The sequence below is a fragment of the Trichomycterus rosablanca genome, chromosome 14, assembly GCF_030014385.1.
Source record: "Trichomycterus rosablanca isolate fTriRos1 chromosome 14, fTriRos1.hap1, whole genome shotgun sequence".
Taxonomy (NCBI): Eukaryota; Metazoa; Chordata; class Actinopteri; order Siluriformes; family Trichomycteridae; genus Trichomycterus; species Trichomycterus rosablanca.
In genome coordinates, this window is record NC_086001.1 from 18,786,320 (window position 1) to 18,802,303 (window position 15,984).

Genomic DNA, 15,984 nt, shown 5'->3' on the forward strand with positions numbered 1-15,984 from the left:
TTTTAACATGCAACAAGCAAGTTTTCTCCTCATTGCCCATAAGTGCAAATTATGTTTTTTTGCAAAAGTCTAGACAGACCTTCTTTTAAGAACAATACATGTTCAAAAACAATACATGTTTTAAGAACAATACATGTTTTAAGAACAATACATGTTTTAAGAACAATACATGTTCAAAAACAATACATGTTTTAAGAACAATACATGTTCAAAAACAAAAATAGCCTTTGGCTATTTTTACAAGATTTCTCTGCGAAAACAATGTGGAACAGATTACAACATTTCCTCTATTTTTTTTACATGGCCTGCAAGCACCTTGAACTAAACTAACTAAACATAACTAAAGTGTCCTCCAATGATACACTATATTGCCAAAAGTATTCGCTCGCCTGCCACACGCATATGAACTTGAGTTCATTTTGAAAAACTTCCCATATAGAAGCACTTTGTAGTTCTACAATTACTGCCTGTAGTCCATCTGTTTCTCTACATAGTTTTTAACCTGCTTTCACCCTTGTCTGTTTTAATCTTTACCTAACTAACTGGGCAAAAGGGCCAGGGGTTTGGTCACTTTTGGCCAGCCTTTCCATTTGCTTTATTGACACGGTGCAGCTTGTTAACTGAGTGTTTAATGTGTTTTGGAGCCAACTGGCTTGCAGAGCCAATTCTTAACAGCTACCACAGATTACTCTGCAAGTGTGCCTTTAAATTTTCAATCCCCTGCCTGCTAGAGGCTAAAGATACCTGGTCATGGGTCTCTTTTTGTTTTTGCAAAGAGTCCTGTACCTGTTGCATTGGTACCTGTTGCATTGGTGCCTATTCCGGGGGATGTAGCTCAGTGGTAGAGCGCATGCTTTGCATGTATGAGGCCCAGGGTTCAATCTCCTGCATCTCCAGTAGCTTGTTGTTTCACTCTGCTAGAAAAAAGCTTTAAGTGTGCTTCTAAAGCCGATGGCTTTAAGAACGGTCACTATCAAGCTGGCGTTCTGCTTGTTGCTCTTGAACTTTAAGCATGTGCTCAGCTTCCAGTTGTTACTTTTGCACAAGAACGTTTTTTCAACTTTCTGCCAGCTACCTGGAGAGGCGCGATGGCCAAGTGGTAAGGCGTCGGTCTCGTAAACCGAAGATCACGGGTTCAATCCCTTGAAATATCCAGGTACTTAGTCAGACTCAATCACAAGCCAGTTTTAAACTTCACCCAGCTGACTGAGCAAAGGTACAGGAGTTAGATGAATTTTGGATTGGACTTTTTATTGGCTTGCATGACATGATGGAGCTTGTTAACCGAGTGTTTAATGTCTTTTGGAGCCAACCGGTTCAGAGAGCCAGTTCTTAACCGCTACCACAGAAGACTGTGGTAACAGCAAGTGTGCTGTTAAATCTGCAATCCCTCACTTGACAGAGGCTAGAGATTCCTGCTCCTGGTTCTGCTTCTCTTTTTGCAAAGACTCTCGTACCTGTTGGAGGTTTACATCGGTGTATAGTAACGAAGAAATAATACTTCGTTTCAGTACTTAAGTAGTTTTTTGGAGTATTTGTACTTTACTGGAGTATAAAAAAATTCGACTCCGCTCCACTCCACTCCACTTTTACTCCACTACATTTCCTAAAGAAATTGTGTACTTTTACTCCGATACATTTGCTGTATGCGAATTCGTTACTCGTTACTACAAAATAAAACGACAAGAATTTTTTACCTAAATAATGTGAGATGTGTGACAGACTACAGCAGGTTTGGCGAATCTGCACTTGTAAATTACATCAGCGGTTAAACACATTAATGCGCAGATGCAAAAGTTTTGTAAAAGCGCATCGTTTACTCAAAGATACGGAATAATCGGCATTTCAGAATCTCCCCGACTAACACACTGATGTAAGTTAGGAATGATTAACAAAGTAAAGCCACAGCACCATTGTTTTTATTATTATTATTATTATTAGCATTAACATTGTTCAGATATCTAGCTACCAATTACATTCGAACAACAAATAAAACGTTTCACTACATTAATTCAGTGTAGACATGATGTGTCCCATCATTTTTAAAAACTCACCTACAGACAAATATTTCCTCAGATAACTTCTGTATTACACTGACAGAGGAAACATTCATGGTGCTGAGGAACATGCAGCACATCTTTAACCCTTTAATGGTCTCAACAAGAACTCAACTTTCAAAATTGTATGGATGATTTTTCAGCTGCTGCTTCAGGTTGACACATAAGTTAGAAACGGTGTTTTCTTAAAGTAAGAATACCAATGTTTTTTACGTTTAACACAGGCCAATCAGGGAGTAGATACAGCCCAAAAAAGATTATTTAAATACAGCTTATTTTACCCAGCTATTTAGATTATACTAATGGTTGAGCAGATCATTAAAGGGTTAAAAGTGCCACACGTTTAGTTAAACTTGCTTGAGTTTTGCTTTTAAATTAATACTGCCAAAATTCAGTTGTTTTAGGTTACTGGGATATATACAGTATCTATAACTTGAATGTACTACCCAAATCAAAAAATGGAACAGTATAGAAAATGCAAATAAAATAGATGCAGTGTTTTTTACATTTACATCGACTCTTATTCCATCTTATATGAACCCAAAATATTTCATGTATTGTCTGGTCAACTTCATTCTTAACATACCCATACGTGCATTTTAAGCTACAACACATTCTAAAAAAAGTTGGAACGGGGCAATTTAGTCCTCGTAATAAGGTTAAAAACAACTAAATAATGACGTGATTTCAAATAGGTGATGTGAACAGCTGATTATAATCACAAATTGGCACAGATCATGTTCAGATGGAAGGAAGAAAAAAGCTTGTTAAGGTGGTTTACAGGCTTAAAAGAACAATCTTATATTTTTCTAAATGACCGCTTCAGTTTATACTAACAGCATTTACTTTTACTTCTACTTTTAATACTTAAGTACATTTAATATCAAATTACTTTTAATACTTAAGTACATTAAACATCAGATACTTTTAGACTTTTACTCAAGTAATATTTTAAAAGGTGACTTTTACTTCTAACTAAGTAAATTTCTGGTAAGATACTTGTACTTTTACTCAAGTATGGCCTTCAGGTACTTTATACACCACTGGAGGTTTACCCTGGGAAGCACAAGTCGGGGATGTAGCTCAGTGGTAGAGCGCATGCTTTGCATGTATGAGGTCCTAGGTTCAATCCCCAGCATCTCCATTCAGAAGCTTTTAATTAGGGACCATGTCTTGCCTTCCGTTCTTATTCTCTACAATAGAGCTATAGAGCCACAGCAATCCTGCCTTGTTATGAGAGGGGATGTAGCTCAAGGGTAGAGTGCTTGCTTTGCATGTATGAGGTCCAGGGTTCAATCCCCTGCATCTCCAGCTTGTTGTTTCACTCACTTGAAACAAACTTCAAGTTTGCTTCCACACCGATAGCTTTAAGAATTAGCACTTTCGAGCACAAATTCCAGTGCTTACTCGTGCACAGGGACATTTTTCAGTGTGTGACCTTTCTTTGCTGTGCTGCCACTGCCATGGGCTAAGGCGTCGCTCTCGGAAACCAAAGCTTACAGCTAATTCCCAGAGTGTGTCTTATTCGTGCTTTGTTTTTGAAGTCATCTTACTGCTACACAGGGATTGTAGCTTAGATTAAACTGTTCAAATGTCCGGGTAGTTGTTCCAGACCCATTCACAAATCAGTTTTAATCTTTACCTAACTAATTGGGCAAAAGGGCCAGGGGTTTGGTCATTTTTGGCCAGCTTTTCCATTTGCTTTACACGGTGCAGCTTGTTAACTGAGTGTTTATTGGTTTTTGGAGCCAACTGGCTTGCAGAGCCAATTCTTAACAGCTACCACAGATTACTCTGCAAGTGTGCCTTTAAATTTTCAATCCCCTGCCTGCTAGAGTCTAGAGATACCTGGTCATGGGTCTCTTTTTGTTTTTGCAAAGAGTCCTGTACCTGTTGCAGTGGTGCCTGTTCTGGGGGAATGTAGCTCAGTGGTAGAGCGCTGGCTTTTCATGTATGAGGCTCAGGGTTTAATCCCCTGCATCTCCAGTAGCTTGATATTTCACTCTGCTAGAAAAAAGCTTCAAGTGTGCTTCTAAAGCCGATGGCTTTAAGAACGGTCACTATCAAGCTGGAGTTCTGCTTGTTACTCTTGAACTTTAAGAATGTGCTAAGCTTCCAGTTGTTACTTTTGCACAGAACGTTTTTTCAACTTTCTGCCAGCTACCTAAAGAGGCGCGATGGCCAAGTGGTAAGGCGTCGGTCTCGTAAACCGAAGATCACTGGTTCAATCCCCCTTTGTGCCTTTAACATGCATGCTCTCATTTTAAAACATGACCAATATGCTCCAGTTCACATTCCCTCTAGGCTAATTTGAGAAACACAACTCATTTCCTATTTTCCCTTGCAGGTCTTATTTACCACATTAATGCTGTGCTTCCACACCAGCACATTTCCTCTACATAGGGATGGCAGCTTAGAGGTACTGCATGTCGTGCCTGTGTGAGCTCCAGAGTGTCACAATCCCTTGAAATATCCAGGTACTTAGTCAGCTGACTGAGCAAAGGTACAGGAGTTAGATGAATTTTGGATGGGACTTTCTATTGGCTTGCATGACATGATGGAGCTTGTTAACCGAGTGTTTCATGTCTTTTCCTGCTCCTGGTTCTGCTTCTCTTTTTGCAAAGACTCTCGTACCTGTTGGAGGTTTACCCTAGAAAGCACAAGGTGGGGATGTAGCTCAGTGTTAGAGCGCATGCTTTGCATGTATGAGGTCCAGGGTTCAATCCCCTGCATCCAGTTGTTACTTTTGATTAAAGCTTAGATTAAACCATTCAAATATCTGGGTAGTTGTTTCAGACCCTGTTAGAACATCAAGTTCTTTTGAAGAAAATCTTGCTGCTCAGATCTTCTACTCCAGTGTCGTTTACTGAATATGAGCAAACAAGCCTTTGAATTCTTAAGTGTACACTGGGAGAGACTTAAACACACACACACTTATAATAAGTCTTCCAATTTATTAGGTATATGAAGCAGGCTTATATAGTCTGTGTCTGCGTGAGAAATGTGAGCCTATGCCTAAACTTAGTTGAATTTTAATGGTGAGATAGCCCGAAGCTAAGTTAATGGTTAGGGAGCTGGGATTAGAGAACACACAAAAAACCTATATAAATAGGTGCTATGGTTAACTTTTGCTGGGATGTGTAACTCTGTTGCAACACAGAGGTCAAAGGAAAAGGACAAATGCCAAAAGTTTATGAACACTTTTATTCCATCTATCAGTTCCCCTTTTTCAGGCCCAAAAGGCCTGATCTCAATCACAAGCTTGTTTTAAGCTTCACCCAGCTGACTGAGCAAAGGTACAGGAGTTAGATGAATTTTGGATTGGACTTTCTATTGGCTTGCATGACATGATGGAGCTTGTTAACCGAGTGTTTAATGTCTTTTGGAGGCAACCGGTTCAGAGAGCCAGTTCTTAACCGCTACCACAGAAGACTATGCAAGTGTGCTGTTAAATCTGCAATCCCTCACTTGACAGAGGCTAGAGATTCTTGCTCCTGGTTCTGCTTTTTTTTTTGCAAAGACTCTCGTACCCGTTGCAGGTTTACCCTGGGCAGCACAAGTCGAGGATGTAGCTCAGTGTTAGAGCGTGTGCTTCGCATGTATGAGGTCCTGGGTTCAAGCCTCAGCGTCTCCATTCAAAAGCTTTATTTATTAGGGACCATGTCTTGCCTGCCGGTCTTATTCTCTACAATAGAGCTATAGAGCCACAGCAATCCTACCATGTCAGAAAAGGGGATGTAGCTCAGTGGTAGAGCGCATGCTTTGCATGTATGAGGTCCAGAGTTCAATCCCCTGCATCTCCAGTAGCTTGACGTTTCACTCTGCTAGAAAAAAGCTTCAAGTGTGCTTAAAATGGTTTTAAGAACGGTCACTATCAAGCTATCAAGCGTTCTGCTTGTTACTCTTGAACTTTAAGAAGGTGCTCAGCTTCCAGTTGTTACTTTTGCAGAAGAATGTTTTTTTAACTTTCTGCCAGCTACCTAGAGAGGCGCGATTGCCAAGTGGTAAGGCGTCGGTCTCGTAAACCGAAGATCACGGGTTCAATCCCCGTTCGTGCCTTTAACATGCATGCTCTCGTTTTAAAACATGACCAATATGCTCTAGGTCACATTCCCCCTAGGCTAATTTAAAAATCACAACTCTTTTCCTAATTTCTATTGCAGGTCTTATGTACCACATTAATGCTGTGCTTCCACACCAGCACATTTCCTCTACATAGGGAAGGCAGCTTATAGGTACTGCATGCCGTGCCTGTATGAGCTCCAGAGTGTCACAATCCCTTGAAATATCTAGGTACTTAGTCAGACTCAATCACAAGCTTGTTTCAAACTTCACCCAGCTGACTGAGCAAAGGTACAGAAGTTAGATGAATTTTGGATTGGGCTTGACATGATGGAGCTTGTTAACCGAGTGTTTAATGTCTTTTGGAGCCAACCGGTTCAGAGAGCCAGTTCTTAACCGCTATTACAGAAGACTATGCAAGTGTGCTGTTAAATCTGCAATCCCTCACTTGACAGAAGCTAGAGATTCCTGCTCCTGGTTCTGCTTCTTTTTTTGCAAAGACTCTCGTACCCGTTGGAGGTTTACAGTGGTGTATAGTAACGAAGTAATAATACTTCGTTACAGTACTTAAGTAGTTTTTTGGAGTATGTGTACTTTACTGGAGCATAAAAAAATTCGGCAACTTTCATTTTTACTCCACTACATTTCCTAAATAAATTGTGTACTTTAACTTCGATACATTTGCTGTATGCGAATTCGTTACTCGTTACTACAAAATAAAACAAGAATTTTTTAGCTAAACAATGTGAGATGTGTGACAGACTGCAGCAGGTTTGGCGAATCTGCGCTTGTAAATTACATCAGCGGTTAAACACATTAATGCGCAGATGCAAACGTTTTGTTAAAGCGCATCGTTCACTCAAAGATACGGAATAATCGGCATTTCAGAATCTCCCCGTCTAACACACTGATGTAAGTTAGGAATGATTAACAAAGTAAAGCCACAGCACCATTGTTTTTATTATTATTATTATTAGCATTAACATTGTTCAGATATCTAGCTACCGATTACATTCAAACCACAAATAAAACGTTTCACTACATTAGTTTGTAATTAATTCAGTGCAGACATGATGTGTCCCATCATTTTTAAAAACTCACCTACAGACAAATATTTCCTCAGATAACTTCTGTATTACACTGTGTGACTACCACAAAACGGCACTCTTTATGGGTAATGTAGGGCGAATGCTTGAAAGCACTGAAAAGAATTAGCAGGAGCACAGAAGTTGTTCTTTTTTTCCCGTCACCTTCATTTTTGGCCACAACAATCAAAATATTTACAAGCGCGCTATGAAAAAAAAAATAGAAAACTCAACCTCTACCACCAGAGGAAACAGACTTGTGACTGCAAAGTCACTTAAGTCACATTCATTGATGTTTACAAGTCACAGGCCTAGCATAGCTTTTAGCCCTTCTCCAGAAAAAAGAACCCCCTACACCTTTTCCAGAGCTGTATTTAAACAGGTAGCTCCTCCCCTGGATCATACCATACCTCATACAGGTAAAGACAAAATATATATAAAAAATAAATATCTAGTTCACAGAGCATTAAATATGGCAAAATGTTATGAGTTACAAACAATACTCAAACTCATTCAGTAACAACATTTCCAATATTTACAGCATATGCTTATCTAACATTTCTTCTCTTTTACAGGTTCTTCACCCCTCCGCTTCTACAGAGGATGGACTCACCCAGGTAAGTAAAGCTAAGGAGTTTTCCAATAGTACTCTTTTAGGACCCCACTGGTGAGTGTGAGCAGTGCCAGAATACAACAGGTGAGTGTTTACACTACAGTCCATGTTGGTAATGTGTCAGGGTACCTTACATCATTACACACTGACAGAGGAAACATTAATGGTGCTGAGGAACATGCACGTCTTTAACCCTTTAATGGTCTCAACAAGAACTCAACTTTCAAAATTTTATGGATGATCTTTCAGCTAGTGATGGCAAAATGAAGCCTCATGAACCAATGGGGCTTTCCAGTCCAAAGATTCGCCAAAAGGTTCATTACTCGAAGCCTCATGAACTGTTCTCACTAGTGACACCTGCTGTTAAAAGAGAAATATGGCAATCTACAGTAATCTGAGCCAGAGTATCTTTGAATGTCTATATAGGAAATCAATTATCTTTGCCACTCTGTATCAATGAATATAAAAGGTTGTTTGCTAGGAAATATTATTAGGTATTAAGTGATGATAAACACTTAAAATAAATACAACAATGATGACACTGACACTGAATGTAAATGTGCTTATTAAACTGGGAGTGCAAGAGTGCTCTATGAATGATGTGTTTATTGAACTTTGAGTGAAGGACAGTAAACTACGACAAAGAAGTATGGAGAAGGGACAAATTCAACTTATTGATTTTTATTTAAAAACATAAGCTTTTTAACAGTGTTGGGGTTTAGGCGATTCCTTTTTTTGAATACAATCTCCCCAGCCTTAGAGAATACCCTTTCACATGGCACTGAGGAGGCTGGAATGCATAAAAACGTTTGTGCCAACTTATATAAATGTGGATATATATATTTATGTTTGCTCCAGTACATGAGTGGATATTCTTGTCTGGGCAGGTTTACTTCAGATAAGTATCTGTCAACTTCAATGGTTGCATCAACTATTGCACTCGAATTCTGCCTGCTCTGTCCCACATTGGAGTCCAGCAAATGCCAAAGGTCACCTATAAGTGTACAAGGGTACAAAAACAGCAATCAGTGATTGATATTACATTATACACACACATACACACACACATATGCATATACAGGGGTTGGACAAAATAACTGAAACATCTGTCATTTTAGTGTGGGAGGTTTCATGGCTAAATTGGACCAGTCTGGTGGCCAATCTTCATTAATTGCACATTGCACCAGTAAGAGCAGAGTGTGAAGGTTCAATTAGCAGGGTAAGAGCACAGTTTTGCTCAAAATATTGCAATGCACACAACATTATGGGTGACATACCAGAGTTCAAAAGAGGACAAATTGTTGGTGCACGTCTTGCTGGCGCATCTGTGACCAAGACAGCAAGTCTTTGTGATGTATCAAGAGCCACGGTATCCAGGGTAATGTCAGCATACCACCAAGAAGGACAAACCACATCCAACAGGATTAACTGTGGACGCAAGAGGAAGCTGTCTGAAAGGGATGTTCGGGTGCTAACCCGGATTGTATCCAAAAAACATAAAACCACGGCTGCCCAAATCACGGCAGAATTAAATGTGCACCTCAATTCTCCTGTTTCCACCAGAACTGTCCGTCGGGAGCTCCACAGGGTCAATATACACGGCCGGGCTGCTATAGCCAAACCTTTGGTCACTCGTGCCAATGCCAAACGTCGGTTTCAATGGTGCAAGGAGCGCAAATCTTGGGCTGTGGACAATGTGAAACATGTATTGTTCTCTGATGAGTCCACCTTTACTGTTTTCCCCACATCCGGGAGAGTTACGGTGTGGAGAAGCCCCAAAGAAGCGTACCACCCAGACTGTTGCATGCCCAGAGTGAAGCATGGGGGTGGATCAGTGATGGTTTGGGCTGCCATATCATGGCATTCCCTTGGCCCAATACTTGTGCTAGATGGGCGCGTCACTGCCAAGGACTACCGAACCATTCTGGAGGACCATGTGCATCCAATGGCGGTGCCGTGTATCAGGATGACAATGCACCAATACACACAGCAAGACTGGTGAAAGATTGGTTTGATGAACATGAAAGTGAAGTTGAACATCTCCCATGGCCTGCACAGTCACCAGATCTAAATATTATTGAGCCACTTTGGGGTGTTTTGGAGAAGCGAGTCAGGAAACGTTTTCCTCCACCAGCATCACGTAGTGACCTGGCCACTATCCTGCAAGAAGAATGGCTTAAAATCCCTCTGACCACTGTGCAGGACTTGTATATGTCATTTCCAAGACGAATTGACGCTGTATTGGCCGCAAAAGGAGGCCCTACACCATACTAATAAATTATTGTGGTCTAAAACCAGGTGTTTCAGTTATTTTGTCCAACCCCTGTATATATATATATATATATATATATATATATATATATATATATATATATATATATATATATATAAAATCACATATTACTAAACCGAAGAAAAACTTACCACTGTCAGATGATTGGTCTGTTTGTATGGCCTCTTGTAGCTGAAGGGGGGTTGATGAGGGAGTGTTTCTGATGATTTCAGCACAATTCCCTTTTAACCTTGTTATAGCTTCTTCCAATTTAGTGGAGCTCAAGAATCCCAGCTTTTTAAACCTCGGATCCAGCAGAGTTGGCATGGTCCTGACAGTTATTGCCTCTGCCTTTAAAGAGCGGTCTATTACCCGGCGTACCAGATTCGCTCCAAGTTGCCTTGCCATGCTCGAGGTCAAGCTCTTAGTCTTGTTCTGGGTAGTGTGGCTTAGCATCTTGAGCATTGGTATTACCTTGGATGCACTTACCCATTTCTCCCCTGACAGCTCTATGGTAGCCTGCTGAAATGCACCAAGAACCTGAATTGTCTCTTTAATTATTTCATATTCCAGAGATGTTGGAGGGGTTATTTCAGTCCTTAGAGAGGCCAGAGCTGCTCCAACTGGCTCTCTAAGGTTATACAGGCGCTCCAGCATGACATATGTGCTGTTCCACCTGGTGTCCACTTCTAATATCATTTTAAGAGATGGGAGGCCCATCTGCTTTTGTACCTGCGTCAATGTTTCCTTGGCAGTCGTGCTGGTTCTAAAATAAGTAACCATTTTGCGACATTTTGCCCTCAACTCAGACAGGCCTGGTACTTCTTCAAAGGACTTTTTTACTATAAGATTTAGATTGTGAGCGACACATAGAGCATGTCTAACATTTAAATTGTTAACACAAGCAATCATGTTGGCTGCAGCATCTGTCACTATACATTTAGTTTTGTCCTTTATGCCCCACTCCTCCATGAATCTTGAATGAGCCATTGCTAGGTTCTCTGCAGTATGGTCAAGTCAAGTCAAGTCAACTTTATTTATATAGCGCTTTTTACAATAGACATTGTCTCAAAGCAACTTTACAAAATCCAGGACCAACAGATACAAAAACCCCTGTTGAGCAAGCCGAGGGCGACTGTGGCAAGGAAAAACTCCCTGAAAATTACAGGAAGAAACCTTGAGAGGAACCAGACTCAGCAGGGCCCATCCTTCATGGGTGGCCTGGAGGACACTAAATAAATACACGATTTACACAAATCATACAAACACAGAATTAAATGATCTAAAAGTCATAACTGGTAATAAGTAGATAAATAAACAATTAAATAATAATAGAGTTGTTATCCGCTCTAGTCTTCAATAAAGTCTGTAGTGATTTCTTGTCGTTGCAATTACTCCAGACCCGTCACATCTGACAGGAGAAGCATCGTTGTCCCGGCAGTCTCGACTTCAATCCTTAACCTCGGCGGGTAAACAGGTTTCCATCAGAATGCCCTCGGGGTAAAACAACAGAGAATGTAGTTAATAATGTACAATTCTAGTTGACAAACAGTTTTACAGAGAGTTTTAGACTCCGGCAGCCCTAATTATTACAGCATAACTAAAAGGGAGAGCGAGCAGGTAACTAGGTCATGAAGGCTTTCACAGGACATCAGCGCCCATCTCCCCACCGTCACCAAACCTGAGTGATCGGACAAGAGAGGCAGAACGACAGCAACCCAACATCCCTGATCACCACAAGTTTCTATGACCAAGAACCCCCAAGCTCTGCGCCTTTGTCTATACTAATCAAAAGCCTGAGAAAATAAATATGTTTTCAGTCTAGACTTAAACATTGAGACTGTGTCCGAATCCCGAATAGAGGCAGGAAGATTATTCCAGAGTTGTGGAGCTTTGTAAGAAAACGCTCTTCCACCAGCCGTGGTCTTTTTAATTTTAGGAACTATAAGTAACCCTGCATCTTGTGAACGAAATGGACGCGCTGGGCTGTAGTGATTAATAAGTTCACTCAGATACTGTGGAGCCAGACCATGTAGCGCTTTATAAGTTAGTAAAAGTATTTTGTAATCAATGCGAAATTTAACTGGCAGCCAGTGTAGAGATGATAGAACAGGAGTAATATGGTCAAATTTTTTAGTTCTAGTTAGCACTCGAGCTGCTGCATTTTGAACTAACTGGAGTTTGTTTAAGGATCTACCAGAGCATCCAGTTAGAAGAGCATTACAATAATCTAACCGAGAAGTTATAAACGCATGGATCAGTTTTTCGGCGTCATTAACAGATAGTATATTTCTTATTTTAGAAATGTTACGCAAATGATAGAAAGCAACTCTAGTAATATTATTAACGTGTGTATCAAATGAGAGATCTGAATCTATTGTGACACCTAAGTTTTTTACATCTGGGCTGGGAGTAACAGAGAACGTGTTTAAGTTTAGCACCAGGTTAGACAACTTGTCTCTTGCAGCTTTAGAGCCAACAAGTAAAACCTCTGTTTTATCTGAATTAAGTAAAAGAAAATTACACGACATCCAGTTTTTTATGTCGTTTACACAATCTTCTATCTTACTGATTGTGTCAGTATCATTTGGTTTGGCTGATATATACAGCTGTGTGTCATCTGCATAGCAGTGAAAGTTTATGCCATGTTTATGAATAATTTCACCTAGTGGAAGCATATAGAGTGTAAATAATAGCGGTCCCAGTACCGACCCCTGTGGAACACCATACTTTACTTTTGTAGTTTCCGAGCATTTATTATTTACATAAACGAATTGAGAGCGGTCAGTCAGATATGATTTAAACCAAGAGAGTGCGAGTCCTTTAACACCTACTGTATTTTCTAGCCTCTCCAGTAAAATGTTATGATCGACCGTATCAAACGCTGCGCTAAGATCTAATAGAACAAGAAAAGAGACACATCCATTATCAGAAGACATTAACAACTCGTTAACTACTCTAATTAATGCGGTTTCGGTACTATGATTGGGTCTAAATCCTGATTGAAATTTTTCATGAATACAATTTTCATTCAAATAAGAACATAACTGTTTGGAAACGACTTTTTCTAATATCTTAGAGACAAAAGGAAGGTTTGAAATTGGCCTATAATTAGCTAGTACATGTGGATCAAGATTAGGTTTTTTAATCAGGGGTTTAATAACAGCACTTTTAAACAATTTAGGTACATATCCAAGGCTAAGGGATGCATTGATTAATGTAAGCAGGGGCTCTACAATAGCTGGGAGTAAATCTTTAAGTAAACGAGTTGGAACAGGATCGAGTATACACGATGATGACTTCGATGATTTAATCAACACAGTTAGTTCATTTTGGGAGATTGGATTAAAGGAATTTAGTTGGATTAACTCGTTACTATTATCACCAATGCTGCTCGGAGTGAGTCCATACTTAACATTGGCAAGTGACACACTCTGACTCTGAAGTCGTATTTTTTCTATCTTGTCATTAAAGAATTTTAAAAAATCATCGCTGGTACAGTCAGGCGGTATATTAGATTCAGTTTCATTAACGTTTTTAGTTAATTTGGACACTGTCTCAAAAAGGAATCTGGGATTGTTTTTATTTTTCTCTATTAGGGATGAATAATATAAAGATTTAGCTTTTATAAGTGCATGTTTATACTCAGTTAGAGCATCTTTCCAAGCAATCTTATACACTTCTAGTGTAGTGTGACGCCACTTGCGTTCTAATTTTCGTGCTGCTTGTTTAAATGCGCATGTGTGGTCATTGTACCAAGGAGCAAGTTTTTTCTCCCTAATCAGTTTAGTTTTGAGTGGGGCTACGTTATCTAAGGTTGTGCGCAATACAGTCTCTAGGTTTTGAGTTGCCTGATCTAGTTCTTTAGGTTCTGATGCTGGTATATTTGGTAATTCTGGTAGGCAGTTTATGAACGCTGCTGCAGTTGCAGATGTATTAGTGCGCTTATATTTAAAACGATGCGGTTGCTGTATATTATTGGACAGGGACACTTCATAAATTAGTAGAGAGTGATCAGAGATTAAGTCATTCTGTGGTACAATTTCCAGGTTGTCTATGTTTATACCATAAGTAAGTATTAAATCTAAGGTATGTTTACAGCGGTGAGTGGGTCCTGTTACATTTTGGGTGATGCCTAAAGATTCTAAAATAGAATCAAATGCAGTTTTGAGTGGATTACATTTATCCTCATAATGGATATTAAAGTCACCAACAATTAAAGCTTTCTTAGTTGATAAAACTAATTTAGAAAGAAAATCGGCAAATTCGTTAAGAAATTCTGAGTAAGGACCAGGGGGTCGATAAACAGTAACCAGCTTAAACATACTAGTTTTATCAGATGAACCTTTATTGGTTATGTCAGAGATAAGAACTTCAAACGAGTTTGTTATGGGAGTTGATTTTACAGTGAGACCTATGTCCTTGTCATAAATTGCGGCTATTCCTCCACCACGACCACTAAGACGTGGCTTATGTTCATAACTGTAACCCGGAGGAGATGCTTCATTTAAACCTAGATACTCATCAGGTCTAGCCCAGGTCTCAGTTAAACAAAGTGCACTAAGACTATTATCTGTAATTATTTCATTTACAATTACTGTTTTGCATGCAAGTGACCTGATGTTTAGAAGTCCTAACTTTAGTTTAGCTTTACTATGGTTTTCATGATGCTCATTTAGATTAATTTTAATTAAGTTATTATGACATACTTTTTTATTTTGTTTTGGCTTACACCTGCCACGGTAAACAGACACAGTCTCAATGGTTTGTGACCTAAGGATTCCGGGTGACGTCCGATGGCGACTCGCAGACAGTCGGTTAGGCCTGTTAGTCTGCTGCCTGGTCTTGGCTCTGGATAGTCATTTAACACTATCTGCCGCTACACTAACGCGGTGGTAAAGCCTGTCACCTATGCTGCAAGAAATGCGAGCAGCACCCTCCCACGTGGGGTGGACACCATCCCGCTTCAAAAGACCAGGCCTTCCCTCAAAGGTGGACCAGTTATCTACAAAATCAATGCAGTTTTCTGAGCACCATTTAGACATCCAGCGGTTCAGCGACAACAACCTGCTGTAGGTTTCGCCACTGGGTCGAATCGGTAAGGGGCCAGAGCACACTACTGCCTCAGACATCGACCTAGCTAACTCACACACCTCTTTAACATTACTCTTAGTAACCTCAGACTGCCGTAAACGAACATCATTAGTGCCAACGTGGATAACAATCTTCGAAAATCTACGATTAGCATTAGCCAGCACTTTCAGGTTTGCTCTGATGTCGGGCGCCCTGGCCCCCGGAATACAGGTGAGTATGGGTACTTGGAAAATGCTCTACCCCAAGCAAAATTGTCCCTAGCTGGTCCTCTTCATCAATGAAATGACAAGTGACTGCAAGGTATGCTTCCATATTGATTGAAGTCCACATGTCAGATGTGAGGCTGACAGACACGACTTTTTGCAGTGTCTTCTTGGCCTTCTCCTTAGCCTCCTCATACTGCTTGTCCACCATTGCCTTTAGAGCCTTTAAAATCAAATATGAAGAGTTGACCTACTATTAATTTCATGTTTAAGTAGCAAAGAAAATCATAAAACACATCCCTACCATACACACCTGTCTGGTTGGTAGAACATATGTCGGTTCCAGTACATGAATTAATTCCTTACAGCCCACATCTTCCACAATGGAAAAGGGTTGTGAGTCTTTGATGACCATATTGACCAGGGCATCATCCACTATTTTCTTTCTGGAATCTGAAACAATATGTAATTGAAGTTATTACAAGGGCCAAACACATGATGTAGATAATTAAATAAAGATTATTTATTTATTATTTACTTTGACTGGTGTCTGGACCACTGGCAGCAGACTGTGCATGCTCATGTATTGCTCTGTAAT

At 40.0% G+C, this 15,984-nt stretch overlaps 6 non-coding genes across 6 annotated transcripts; all 6 read left to right on the forward strand.

The window, feature by feature from the left end:
• Window positions 1-824: 824 nt before the first annotated feature.
• On the forward strand, window positions 825-896 carry trnaa-ugc (transfer RNA alanine (anticodon UGC)). Its single transcript has one exon. It is a non-coding gene; the product is annotated as a tRNA-Ala (tRNA).
• Window positions 897-3,129: 2,233 nt separating this feature from the next.
• Window positions 3,130-3,201, forward strand: trnaa-ugc (transfer RNA alanine (anticodon UGC)). The gene has a single exon. It is a non-coding gene; the product is annotated as a tRNA-Ala (tRNA).
• Window positions 3,202-3,296: 95 nt separating this feature from the next.
• On the forward strand, window positions 3,297-3,368 carry trnaa-ugc (transfer RNA alanine (anticodon UGC)). The gene has a single exon. It is a non-coding gene; the product is annotated as a tRNA-Ala (tRNA).
• An 860-nt stretch (window positions 3,369-4,228) lies between these two features.
• trnat-cgu (transfer RNA threonine (anticodon CGU)) lies at window positions 4,229-4,300 on the forward strand. Its single transcript has one exon. It is a non-coding gene; the product is annotated as a tRNA-Thr (tRNA).
• A 1,488-nt stretch (window positions 4,301-5,788) lies between these two features.
• On the forward strand, window positions 5,789-5,860 carry trnaa-ugc (transfer RNA alanine (anticodon UGC)). Its single transcript has one exon. It is a non-coding gene; the product is annotated as a tRNA-Ala (tRNA).
• Window positions 5,861-6,044: 184 nt separating this feature from the next.
• Window positions 6,045-6,116, forward strand: trnat-cgu (transfer RNA threonine (anticodon CGU)). The gene has a single exon. It is a non-coding gene; the product is annotated as a tRNA-Thr (tRNA).
• Window positions 6,117-15,984: the final 9,868 nt, after the last annotated feature.